This window comes from Antechinus flavipes, chromosome 1 (assembly GCF_016432865.1).
Source record: "Antechinus flavipes isolate AdamAnt ecotype Samford, QLD, Australia chromosome 1, AdamAnt_v2, whole genome shotgun sequence".
In the NCBI taxonomy this organism is placed as follows: domain Eukaryota; kingdom Metazoa; phylum Chordata; class Mammalia; order Dasyuromorphia; family Dasyuridae; genus Antechinus; species Antechinus flavipes.
Window position 1 is genome coordinate 389223816 of NC_067398.1, and position 14237 is coordinate 389238052.

General features: G+C 32.6%; 1 protein-coding gene across 1 annotated transcript in view; it reads left to right on the forward strand.

Annotated features, from left to right (window-relative positions):
* The window catches only part of ADAMTS16 (ADAM metallopeptidase with thrombospondin type 1 motif 16), a 215537-nt gene that overhangs the window by 13190 nt on the left and 188110 nt on the right, over positions 1-14237 (forward strand). The window lies entirely within an intron of this gene.

The window sequence follows — 14237 nt, forward strand, 5'->3', positions numbered from 1 at the left end:
ATTTCAAAGCTAGATCCTGGCTTTATTTGAATTCCTGATTAATGATTAATTATAACATTCATATTTCTTTTTCACTATAGCATGAATAAAGAAAAATTTATGTCCTGATGCCCTAAGCCATAGTGACTTTTTCTTAAACTTGTTATTTTGAGTTTTAGATCAAGTTACACTAGAGTAAAACTTTATGCAAGTCTTTGTACAAATCAAAAAGAAACCAAATAAGCTAGCTAAGAGAGTAAAGAAACATCACTCGTGCTCTGATTTGCTGATGTGAGACAAAAGGGCTGGGTATTAAATCATATTTTCTGGGTCAACCCATATGTGGTTTAGTCGAAAAGAATATCTCATGAATGACTCATCGGATCATTGATATAGGGCAGTATACTGTGGAGGTCGTTTAGTTCATTATCTCCAGATTTGTGGGATCACATTCTATTCTTGTTTTAAAAAAATTACATCCTCTGAATGTGTATATTATTTAAAAATCATATATATATATATACATATATATATATGTGTGTGCTATTGTACTAATAATTATGTACATTATAAAATTGAATGAAAAAAATAAAAATAAAATTATAAATATAAATCTGAAAAATGAGATAATTATGAAATAATATTTACTCATAGAGTCAATGGGGACCTATTGTTTGTTTTTTTGAGTAGGGAAGTAAAATGGTTAGACCTGCAATTTCAGAAAATTATGTTTGTTGTTGTGTGTCACATGGTTTAGAGATGAGTAGAGATGTAAGGGAAGAAAACCAGTTAAGTTATTGCAGTCTTCTAGGAAAATGAAGATGAGAGCCTGAACTTGGTTAGAAACTAAAGAAATAGAAGAAGAATGTTTGCAAGAGAGTGTAAGAGATAGTCAAAAGTTGCCAAATTTTATTGTTTCTATGTGGGATAGTGGAGAAAAACAGATTATGAATATGGATTACTGGAAGGAAAGTTTCCTTGACAGAAATAGGGAAGTTTGGAAGAGAGAGAGAGATGTTTGGAAGTAAGAACTAATGTAATGAGATCTGCATTATATAGATCACAACCTGTCCAGGACTGCTTATCCTGTGAGACTCACTCTATCTCATCCCAAATGAAGAAGGCTTAATGATCTGGATTTTTTTGTTTGTTTATTTGTTTGTTTGTTGAGGCATTGAGGTTAAATGATTTGCCTAGGTTCACATGGCTAGTGTTTGATGCTGAATTTGAAGTTAGGTCCTCCTGACTCCAGGATTCGTGCTCTATTCACTGTGCCATTAGCTGCCCAATAGTCACTTCCTTCTTAAACAGAGCTTACCCCTCTATGCAGTTATGTGGGTCATGGGGAAGAGGCATATTGAAAAGTGGAAGTGATTTCCCAGTGCTACAACATAGACTGAAAGACTTATTCCTGGGTGTATGTGAGGGAAAATGAGGTAAGGGAGAAAAATTAGAACTTGCTCAGTAGAGGGATAAGATAAAATGAATTCTTGACAGGAAAGTGTAGAGGAGTTGCATTGGCCATAGTCCCCATGTTTGTTTACATGGCCATGGGATTAGGCCAGGGCCCTCACTTCTGAAAATGCTGCTCTAGTCTAACCCATTCAATTGTGTGCAGATAAGGAAAAGAGAAGCATTTAAGTGACTCTTTCAAGCCACCATAATTAATAAATAGAGATGAGATTTGAACCCGGTCTCTATGAATCTAAATGCTCTACATTTTCTATAGTATCATACTGCTTCTTCTTGAAATAGAAAATATTCTATTTCTTTCTTACTCATGTTCCATTAGGAATGGGAAATATTTAATTTTTAAGTGTAAAGGCATAAAGCATGAGAAATTTGCTTTAATAAAATCCTATTCAAACAATATTTATTGAAAGGAGTATAAAATTGAAATAAGTAGAACACAAACCTATTAATTATTTCTAAGTATTTTTCTCCTCTTGGTTGTTCTAGGAATTTTAATGAATTAAGTTATATATATATACATATATATATATATGCATATATACATATATATATATATAATATATATATATATATATATATATATATATATATATATATATATATATACACACATATATATATGAGGGAAAATGAGGTAAGGGAGAAAAATTAGAACTTTCTCAGTAGAGGGATAAGATAAAATGAATTCTTGACAGAAAAGTGTAGAGGAGTTGCATTGGCCATAGTCCTCATGTTTGTTTACATGGCCATGGGATTAGGCTAGGGCCCTCACTTCTGAAAATGCTGCTCTAGTCTAACCCATTCAATTAGGGTTGCTATGTAGGATAGCATAGGCAATGTACTTTTAGCATTACTTCAAAGGAGTGACCGGTGTGTCTTCTCTCTCTTATTTTGGGCAAAACTTATTCTTTATAATTTTTCACTACTCATTGTCAATTGTTTTTATGGTTGTTCCTTTCATTTATATTGTCATAATCATGCTGTATATTGTTTTTCTGGATCTGAATACTTTATTGTGGATTCCTTTCATTTATATTGTCATAATCATGCTGTATATTGTTTTTCTGGATCTGAATACTTTATTGTGGATCAGTTGACATAGATCTTTCTATGGTTTTCTGTATTCATTACTTCATATAATACAAAATTCAATTTGTTTAGCCATTTCCCAATGAATAGGATTCTTGTTTGTTTTAATAGCTCTCAATATCTTAATTTATATTAAGACTTTTTTGGGGGGAGTGAGGCTTCATGATCTCTTTGGGATAGCTTCCTAAAAACAGAATGTCTGGATAAAAGGGTATAAACATTTTAGCCACTTTATTTGCATAATTTCAAATTGCTTTCTATAATGGTTATACTCATTCATACCACATCAACGATACATTAGTCTGTATCTTTTCATAACTTCTTAAACATCAATTAATCTCATCTATTATCATATTTGCCCATTTACTGGCTATAAGGTAAATTTTCAGATCCTTTTTTGATTCGCTTTTCCCCTTATTAATGATTTGGAACATTCTTTTACATGATTGTTAGTTGTTTGAAATTTTTTTGATTTTCTTAGGGGGATACTATTTGATCGTTCATTCAAATCTTTTTTTATGAGGAATGAAGCTTTACTGGGTTCTCCAAATGTTACTTTATTTAAGTGGGGGAGGGACAATAACTATTGACAATATCATCTTATTTTATCTTATATGATAAATACTAGTGTGGCACAACAATGAAACAAAGATCCCTTTTCTGGTTGTAATGTAATGTTGACTTGTACGGTGATTCACTGTAAATGAAAAGTCAATGGAGCATTATTTTAGGGACAGAAGAAGATTTAGAACCACCAGAAAGCTTAGAACTCATCCAATCGAAATCCTTGACTCAAATAGATAAGGAAACAGACTCATATCACAGTGGCAGTTAACGAGAGAGCCGAGTGTCTTCTAAACCATTATCTAACAAATAAATGTTTGAAGTTAGACTGGAACAGAGAGTTATCATAGTTGATTCTTATACTTCTTACTTGTAAAACTGGATAAACAATTGTGGTTTCCACGTAAGTAAGGAAGCAATGATTGGAATGAAAATGTTGAGATGGGTCTGAGCTGTGCTAAGTTTGAGGTGCATTTGTGTCAACCTGAGCAGAAGAGTCATGAAACAAATATTAGGCATGTGTAAACCATATCTAGATTTCAGAGTCTTCAGTCTAGACAAGCTAATTGAAGTTGTAAATGTGGATGAGATCATGAAGGGAAACATTGTAGAGAAAGAAGAGAAGAGGGGAAAAAATAGTGCCTAGGGACAGCTAGTATGGTATATTTGAGTGTTGTATGTAGAGATACAAAGATTTTATCAGATAAAAAATCATCTTAACAATGAAATTCTTCTTGAAAAGTAAAAATTTAGTGGAATATACCCCATATTCAACTATGTATCACATAGGTAGAATACAGAGTCATCTTTCTTGACTTCAAATCTGACCTTAGACACTTACCAGCTGGTGATCCTGGATAAGTCACTTAAGTTTCTTTGCCTTAGTTTCTTCATCTGTAAAATGAGCTGGAGAAAGAAATGGCAAACCAATTCAGTATCTTTGCTAAGAAATTGGGCCATGGTAAGTACAATGTAAATGAAATGACCGAACAACTACAATGAGCAAATATAAATAAAGTTTCTTTAGAACAGGAACTATTTGCATTTTTATCATGATATTATCAGTGCCCAGCATAGGGCATACAGCTTTTAATAAATGTTTGTTAAATTGAATTGAACTGGGCATTGATAATGACACAATTTAAAATGTAACACTATATCTGAAGGATTTATGATTGGAGTTTGCTTCCTTTAATGATGTGGATTACACTATCTGTTCACATCTTAGCAAATAGTATTTATGAACTGTTATCACCAAAAATCATTATTTTGATGATGAGCCATTTTGAGTTTATGAAGGCTGATCTTTAGCTGACATTTACTAAAAACTACATGCCAGACATTTTATGTTATTATATTGGGCACTGAGGATTTAATGACACAAATGGAAATAATCACAGATCTAGAATTAGTCAGTGGGAAACAAAATTTGCAGATGATACCCATGTGTATATGTTTGCCATGCTATGGATCTGGCACCTCTTCTTACTCTGGTGCACTACGTCTCCCTAGGTAGTGAAGTGTTCTGCAAAACTACTTCTGAATAGACTTCATCCCCAGTGTGTTCTTCTCTGCCTATGTTGATCTTGGCTACAAAAATGATTGTAACTCTTTTTTTAAAGTTTCCCCACTGGGATTTAGTCAGCTGCTGTTAATAGAATTGTAATAGAAGAGTTTTGGCAGAAGTGGGAGGGGAATCTGGCTTCTTGCTACTCTATCATGGTAGCTCTACTTCCTCTTGTGTAGCTGTGATAATTACATAAAACACATTATTAAGTAATTGTTGACTTTATAACTACATAACGACATTTTTTATAGCAGATTATCTTTTTCAAAATTAAAAAAAGAATGGTAGAAATTCATAAGACCACATTAGGACTAGGAAAAGTTAATATTGTCTTATACTATAGGACAGTATTGTAATTATCTCCTGCTTTCATCATAGTATGTAGATAACCCCGAGCTTTAGAAAGCTATTTGAGGGAAACAAATTCTGGTAAGGCTCATCATGTTGGAAAGACTATGGGTATGTACCTAGCCAAAGATTCTGTGTTATTTGAGAACTAACACTGTTAACTTCAAAGAAATTTCTAATAGGATCATAGAATTTATAGGGCCCAAGGATGATATATTTCAATTAGAATAGTTCTTAAATATCATGTAGTTTCAACAATCTCATTTTACAAATGAGGAAACAGAGGTTCAGAAAAAATAAATAATAATGGATCACTGAGGTAATATAGCTAGGATTAATTGATGGTGAAGTACTTAATTATACCAGGACCTGTCCTGAGGATAAGAAGATAAAAATGAAATTGTCTTGGCTCCAAGAGTTTACGTTCTTGGGGGAAAATAATATATACCCCAGTACCTCCTTTCTAACTTCAGGGTAGATCCTGAAGTCAAGAGTCTTAGGAAGAGTGATGCATGCCAAATCATAGTTTTGCTTCTATCCTTGGCTCTGAAGTGATCACTGAAGGGTACCCCTGTAGAGAAGGGGTCCACCTTTGGTGATCAAAACCAAAATCAATTGCTAACTGAATATCACCAACTGTGGTTAATTCCAAGAATCCAGACAACCAGTACTACTTTCATCCTAGCCCTCTCAACCATCACCCTGGGAAACAACTGGTGTGAAAATGTGAACTGACAATTTCTTTTGGCAAGTGTTTCATCCTTAACTACTAAAGGTCTAGGAAGGAAAGCTCTCATCACCAAAGTCCTTGGTACTATCAAATGGTTTGAATAAGAAAGAAATTATTCTATTAATTGAAATTACATGACTAGAAATATTACCTTATGCTTTGCCCACTCTAGGGATCTTGTGAAACACCTCTAACTTGCAGTTGAAACCTTGTATATGTATCGCCTCTCCAGGACTATCTAATTTTTTTTTTCAGGAATAGCATGTTTCAAAGCTTAGCTAATAAGGCAAGCAAGAATTGTAGGCTTTATTGATAAATGGATTAGCTACATTAATATCCAAGATCCATGAAATATTAAAATTTAGTTTCTTGTTCCATTCCTCTCCAATCCATATTGTAATATGGCAGTGGCCCTATGATCCCAAATTCTATACCAATTGGAAACAAGCTCTACAGTTCCTCCCAGGCTGGAAAGACCTAAAATGTGGGTCTTACAGTGGTTTATTATATGAGGAATTCCTATAGTAAAGAGGGACCCATTACCCCAATGCTGGTCACCAAGTGATTCCTGTTCCAGCCCACAGCAACTCATTAAATCATCTATTAAGGCATTAAAAAGTAATTATTTCAATCAATTGTGATTGTTGGTAAAATTGTATTAACTACTGTCACAGCAATATATACTTTGATAATTTCAGAGAATTCATTATCTGATATCCCCCCTGATGACACAGATTGCAATCCATTCTCCCTTCTCATCCTCTCTGCTATAGCTTTTTGACAATGTCCTCCTACCTGTCCTCTAAATAACATTCACTGGACATATTGAGGTATTTCTTTAGATCTTCTCACATTGTGTTGGTACCATTAGAGTACACATACTAGCCACAAAGTATGTAAGAAGGATCTTTATGACTTGAAATTTATGTCAAAACACCTTTATTGATATAGTTAATATGAGAAGCAGAACTAAGGTGGTGGAGTAGCAGAAAAAAGTACAGCTGAGCTCTACTACACTACACACCCCAATTCTTCTAAAGAGATCCAGCATTATTATTTTAGATAACTAATATTTGTATATCATTTACCACATCCAGGCAAAGTGCCAAGTTCTCTGTTATTTTTATCTTATTTCATCTTCACAACAACTCTGGAAGGTAAATGCTATTTTTATCACCATATTATAGATGAAAAAATTGAGGCAAATAACAATTTGCTCAGTATCACACAGCTAGTAAGCATCTGAGTCCGTATTTAAACTCATATCTTCCTGCTTCCAGGCCCAATACTCTGTCTATTATGCCATCCCAAAATGAGTCATACCAAATTCTTACCAGTAAATCTAAGGTGGAAAAAGGATGATGAGCCATTTTCTAGCCCAGGTAAACATAGGAAAACACTGGAAATATAATCTGATCTCCACATGATCATGCAGAGTATTTTAGAACAGCAAGGAACTTGCAACAACGCAAGAAGAGCTAGCTTCCAGACTAATCATAGAGGAGCCTAAAGTTATTCAAAGTACACAAATATGTAAAAAGAGGAAGTTCTGTTATACAATACCCAATTCTCCATCACATATCTAGAGTTGAATGAAATTTATGACTAGAATAATATAAATGGAGCCAACCGTTTTTTCACTTGACAGTGGTCAAGTACACTAGAACTTCAAATATGGCAAGAAGACAGATAGGTTACTCAGATCTGAAGCCAGATCAGGAATTTACAGAACTCAGATGAGGGCAAAAGCAACACACCATTTTTGGGCCACTGAAACTTACAGTTTCTTAATCTTGGATGCCCTCAAGATCCTGGAATCAAATAGTACTCTAAACTCCCAAGAAAGCAAAACTGAACCAATTGCAATATTCCCCCCAGAAATATCCATTCTTACCCTAATATAAAGTCTGAAGTCAAGAAGTAGGCAGAAAGAATGAGCAAACAACAAAGAATCTCACTGTGGAAAGGGACATGTTCAAGATACAGATCCAAAAGAAAAAGAATGATTCCAAAGCATCTACAATCAAAGAGTCAAAGGAATATATATCTTGGGTACATAATGGAATTCCTAGAAGAGATGAAGCAGGAACTTTTTAAAACACTTTAAAATGCTTTATAAATAAAATCAGAATGACAAAGAGAAAATAAAAAAGAAACATTAGCTACAGAAGAAAGAGATAGAAAAACAATTGATAGCTTGGCACAAAAGATTTGAAACCTAACCTAAGAAATAAAATCTTTGAAAATTAAAATAAACCAAATCTGAGGTTATGATTTCATGAAACAAAAAGAAGTATTAGAATAGTTAAGGGACTGAAAAATATGGAAAAAATACAACATCTTTCATAGCAAAAACAACTAACCTGGAAAATAGATCAAAAAGTGACAATCTAAGATTCATTGGACTACACAAAAACTAGGATTTAAAAAAAAAAAAGAATCTAGATACCACATTACAAGAAATCATAGAACATAATTGTCCAGATCTCTGAAATCAGATGGCAAAGTAGGATCAGAAATAATTTACCAGCTATTTTGTGAAAGAAACCCCAAAACAAAAATTCCCAGGAATGATATAGCCCAAATATAATCTACATGACAAGAAAAAATACTTCAGGAATTCAGAAAGAAAGAATTGCAGTCCTGAGGAGCCACAGTTAGTATCACACAAGATTTAGCAACCAACCAAGAACAATTTATCAGGAAAATTCAGTATAACCTTAAAGGGAAACAAATAAATCTTAAATAGATAACTTTTAGGCATTTTAAATGAAAAGATTAGAGGTGTTTAAAAATAAAAATTTTTAAATACAAATGTAGGAGTCAAGAGAAACACAACATGGCAAACAGATAATTATAAAGCAATAAGAATCCTACTATGATCTGAGGTCATAGAGGGAGTCTAATTAGAGGTCATAGAGGGAGTCTAAAATGCAAACATTTGATTGAACTGAGAAAGAATGAAGGAAGAAGAACCAGGAGAATAATTAATATAATAAGAATATTATAAAGACAGACTATTTGAAAAACTTAGGAACTCTGATTAACTCAAAGAATAGCCACAGCTAGAGAGAACTCATAATGAAACATGCTATCCACCTTATGATAGAGAAGCTAAGGACTCAGAGCATAGAATGATTTTAAAAATGTTGCCAATACCAGAATTTTTTTTTGCTTGATCCATATGTTATCATAGGAATTTTGTTTCTCTTTTATTCCCAAGTGTAAGATGAATGGAAGAACAAAGTTTTTGTTTTTGTTTTTCAATTTAGAAAATACAATTTATTTTTCTTAAAGTTATTGTACCTTCCCCAAATTACTCAATTACTAGTTGCAAAATGTCTGCAAAGTTCCTGGAACTCCCTGGAAAAGAGCTGTGTATATGTTTCTATACAATCTTATTTAGTGATATTATTTACAAGACAAACCTGGTGATACCCATCAGCCCCCAAATCGCTTAAGAATGCAGTCCTAAAATGCATTCTCAAATATCTGAGAACTACAACAAGCCCAATAATTTCTATAGAAAAAAAGGCATTTTTTAGAAAAATTTTTTAGAAAATACTGCTACATTAAAGAATTCATTAGTAAATAGGTAAAATGGAGCTGGAAATAAATAATTGATCACAACAAAAAGTGTCCTAATGTACCAAACATTTTTAACTATACTTCAACATTGTAAGCATAGAATTAGTCCTACACACAAAGATCTCCTGTTGGAGGAGAGTACAAGACTAGGTTTCCTTCTATAATTATTTTTTTTCTATTGCTGCATAAGAGCAATATGTAATGCATCAAGATGTGTATGTAATATGCAAAATCTCAGTGATTAATAAGAAGAGGAATAATTCTTTGATGTGGTAAAATGAACTATCATTGTTTCCAGTTTTTTAAGATGATTAAGTATTACTCTTTTACTTGAGGTTACAAAAGAATGGTATGTTTTACCTTTAGAAAAATAAAAAGTAAATCTTGTATTTGGATTACCTCTTTAGAGGTAGAGGAAAATAAAATTATTGGATTGTTAATTATCTTTAGTCATCATTAAAGTATGTTTTGAATTTTATTTGGTATGTTTTGGTGTCTTCTTCTGAATACCTTCTACTTCAAAGTTCTTATTCCTTTGTGTCATGAACTTCATTGTCAATCTAGTCAAGCTGTGGCACCCATTTCAGAAAAATGATTTTAAATGCAATAAATAGAATGCTTAAGATCCTAAAGTAATACAATTATATTGAAATAAAGTTTCATATTATACATACAGTTCATATATAAATGTTATATGCATGCATATATGTGTGTATCTTTTCGAAGTTAAAAGGCACAGTTAAGAGTTAAGTTAAGAGGCACCCCTCTTACAGTGAGTGAAAGTAAAATCTTCATGTTCAATTCAGACAACTTATCTTGGTCTGTATTTTCAGGTTATTTTAGTGTAGTACCCAAGCTCAGAGAAATTCTACCAAATTGGATAGGCTTTGATGATGATGATCAGAAATTTGTTTAGGACTAGGTTAGGGAGCATTAGATAGGTGCACAATTAATTTGTCCTCAATGGGATTTTTGTTTGTGATTTTGTTTTTGCCACAGCAATTAACAAAAATGATAAAGTAAAAGATAAGAAGTCATAATTTATTAGTGCTAATAGTACACACAAGGACAAAATTACATCCCCACAAAGTCTGAAGGTAAGCAGTCTGAAATAATGAGTCTTCATTCAATAGGGTGACTTCATTCACTATTTCAAGACCCACTGGCTCTTCTTCCTAAGTGAGCTCATTCTCTTGATGGCAAAGATGTTGTGAAGTTGTGAGCTATGAGAAGAAACCCATAGTTCTTAGTTCTATATAGGCATGCCTTGGTTTGAGGACTACTCTAGGCTCTGGTTTAAATTGTACTGGGATTTGTTTCCAGCCACAATCTCCAGAGATTCCATTCATTGACAGGTTGTTCAAGGCACCCAATCAATTCTAAGGAGGCAGCCTGAAATGCTGCCAAACTTTAAACTGACTTTGAAAGAGACTGTCTGAGCCAAGAAAATAAAACAGAGATGGATGAGGACACGAGAAAGAAGAAATCCAAGTTGAGGGCTCAGGAGAACAATGCAAGAGAGAACAACCATGTTAAAGAGATAATATCAACATTTGAGGACGCAGATGAGGGTAAGGAAGCTAATGAAAACATTAGGCACCTAAAAGGCACATACGGATGTTACTATGGCAGCGTTTCAAGTAGGAACAAGTTGATAGTGATCTTTGCATGAGAAGGAAGGGGAAAGAAAGGGGAATCAATTCATGTATTAGATTGTTTTCCAGTAGCTTAACATAACATTAAAGGAATAGTCAATGGATATGCACTAAAAGTCAATAGAAGCTGACAGAAACTTTAATAAATAGCAAAATATTTTGAAATCCCATATCATTTAATTAGCTATTTCTATACTAAAAGTCTTTTTCTAGTGCTTCAGCATGGTCCAGAAATAATAGCTCTGGAATGCTATGCTAGCCAAATAGAAGTAATAGTGACCCAGCAACATGAGCAGCATAAAACCAGGAACTCTAGATTTTATTTATTATTATTTTCTACTTTATTATATTATTATATTATATTATTACTTGTAACCTCAAGTAAAAGAGTAATACTTCATCTTAAAAAACTGGAAACAATGATAATTCATTTTACCACATCAAAGAATTATTCTTCTTCTTATTAATCACTGAGATTTTGCATATTACATACACATCTTGATGCATTACATGTTGCTCTTATGCAGCAATAGAGAAAAAAATAATTATAGAAGGAAACCTAGTCTTGTACTCTCCTCCAACAGAAGATCTTTTTAACTTCGAAAAGATACACACATATATGCATGCATATAACATTTATATGCGAACTGTATTATAATATGAAACTTTATTTCAATATAATTGCATTACTCTAGGATCTTAAGCATTCTATTTATTGCATTTAAAACCACTTTTCTGAGATGGGTGCCACAGCTTGACTATATTGACAATGAAGTTCATGACACAAAGGAATAAGAAACATTCAGAGATTAGCATTAAAAGGGAAAGGAAAAAACATTCAGAGATCAGAAAGATCAAACTATTCTATATTACAAGTGAAATTAAAATAAGGAATATGCATGATTTGACCAGAATCCCATGTAGCTTGTTAGTTATGGAGACAGGAACAGAAGCAATTGAATTTCATTTTATTTTCTGCTTTAGAAAGCAGAATGATGTATTATTTGATCTATTAATCAGCTGCCAAGGTGGCAATTTGGAAGGAGAAATGGGAAATAAGCTCCCAGTCCTGATTCTTAGTGACCAGCCTCTTTTTCAACATTTGATCACTTTCTTGGGTCAGGTAAACATGTCTCTGAGTTTCATTTTCCTTATCTCTAAAGATGAATACCTTTACTCTCAAACTTACAACTTTTTTTGAGTTAAAATAGTTGTACAGTTTAAAAGAAATACATAAATATGAATGATTCTCAAATAAAATGAAGTAAAAGTCACTTTGAATCTTGCAGCAAAATTAATTTGTCAAAATCCATGTTATCCATTCTCACAATGTATAGTGCAGGAAAACTGATCTTTTACTATTCCTCATATATGACACTTAATTTCTTATCTCCACACCCTTGGCTTTGGTTCTACCTCATGCCTAAATATTCTCCCATCTCATCTCCATATCTTAGAATCTCTTGTTTTCTTCAAAAGTTTGCTCAATGACACTTTCTGCCTGAAGCTTTTCCTAAGCACATCATAAGTGTTAATGTCTGGCTTTTCTAATTTTCTCTTATTTTTTTTTAATGTGTCCTACTATTTCCTCAGATTGGGTCCATTACTATATCAATATATTTTTGGATCCTTATTTCATAACCATTTGTGACTATCTACATTTGTGTGTAGTGAACAACAATTTAGAGTGGTACTACTAAATAAAACTTCACATGAAAAAAAAAATCTAGGTGATTTGAATGTAAGCTTTAAATGGGTCAATAGTTTGCAATGGCTTCTAGAAAAATTAAATTACTTTTAGATTGCATTAGAAAAAGCACTACATTTAGAAAAAGGAAGGCATTTTCCAAAAGATGTATTCTTCCTTTATCAGACAACATTTGGAACATTGAGTTTAATTCTGTAAGCCTTATTTTAGGATGAACAATGTCAAACTGTAGGCGGGGGAACATTCCAGGAAAAGCAACCAGGATAATATAGAATGTTAACAAGTTATGAGGATTGGTTGAAACAAATGATAATATTTAACATGGACAAAATGAATCTTAAAGAGATAAGATCTTTAAGCATATTGAAGACCTGTCATATAGAACAAGGATTAGCTATTTCATGGCAGATATCCAGGAGGCTAGTTAACCAAAGCACAAAAATATGGATATGGAGATCATTAGCATAAGAATTAAAGATGAAATTACAAAAATATGGGACATTGGGACAAATATAACAGATAAAATTTTATAAGGAAATATTTCATTTCTTACATTTGGATATAGAGTTTGTAAAAATGCCCAAAGTTTAGAGATAGTCTATCTTATATGAGTTTATGTATACATGAGAAACATCTATTCTTTCTTAAATATCACATCTCTGAAAATATTATAATAATGAGACATTGTTATATGATCTTAGTCAAGAAACAGTTCCTTCTAATAAAGAAATCACAGAGTCAAGTTTATTCCTATCTCTAAGGAATGAAGAATCCTTTTTAATAGATCCTTCCTTTGTCAATTATTGCACTTTTCTTTGAACAATCTACATGATATGGTGAACATAATCAAGAAATGAATAACTACAAAGGGCTCTGAAGATGTGCTTTTTGGTAAGGAGGGTTATTTCTTATTTTAGTAACTCTTCTACCACAAATTTGAAGGAAATCCATTTGATGAGAATGGATATTATAAACAATTAGATTGAACCTAACATATAGGAAGAGTACTCTATCTGTAGAATCATTGCTTAAATGTATACATGTTATAAGATAAATGTCTTTTCCCCACACCTGGCAAATCACTTTATGCTTAACAAGGTCTCCTGAATAGCTTCCAAGATTGGGAAAATATCCAATAAGACTAACATTTTGACTTTATATCCCCCCTGACCAACCACATAAACTATAAAACTTCTTTTCATGTATAGAGATTGTTCAACTGAAACTAAGGGATTTTTGACAATTCCCTTTGCAGGTCATCTTTAGGCAATAAAACAAAAAGTGATGACCTATAATGTTTCCTGCTTTATTTATGCAGAATAATAAGGCCAAAAGAGAAGCTAAAATATTTTATAAAACAGCTCTATTCATAGTTAGCAAACATAAGTATACTTCATTCAAGAGCATTTGTATTGTATGCAGTGATTTATATCTCATATATAAAAATAAATATATGTATATAGATTTCTCTCTATACACACACACACACATATATGTACATATTTAGATATGTCCTTGTCTGATGAAATCATAGGG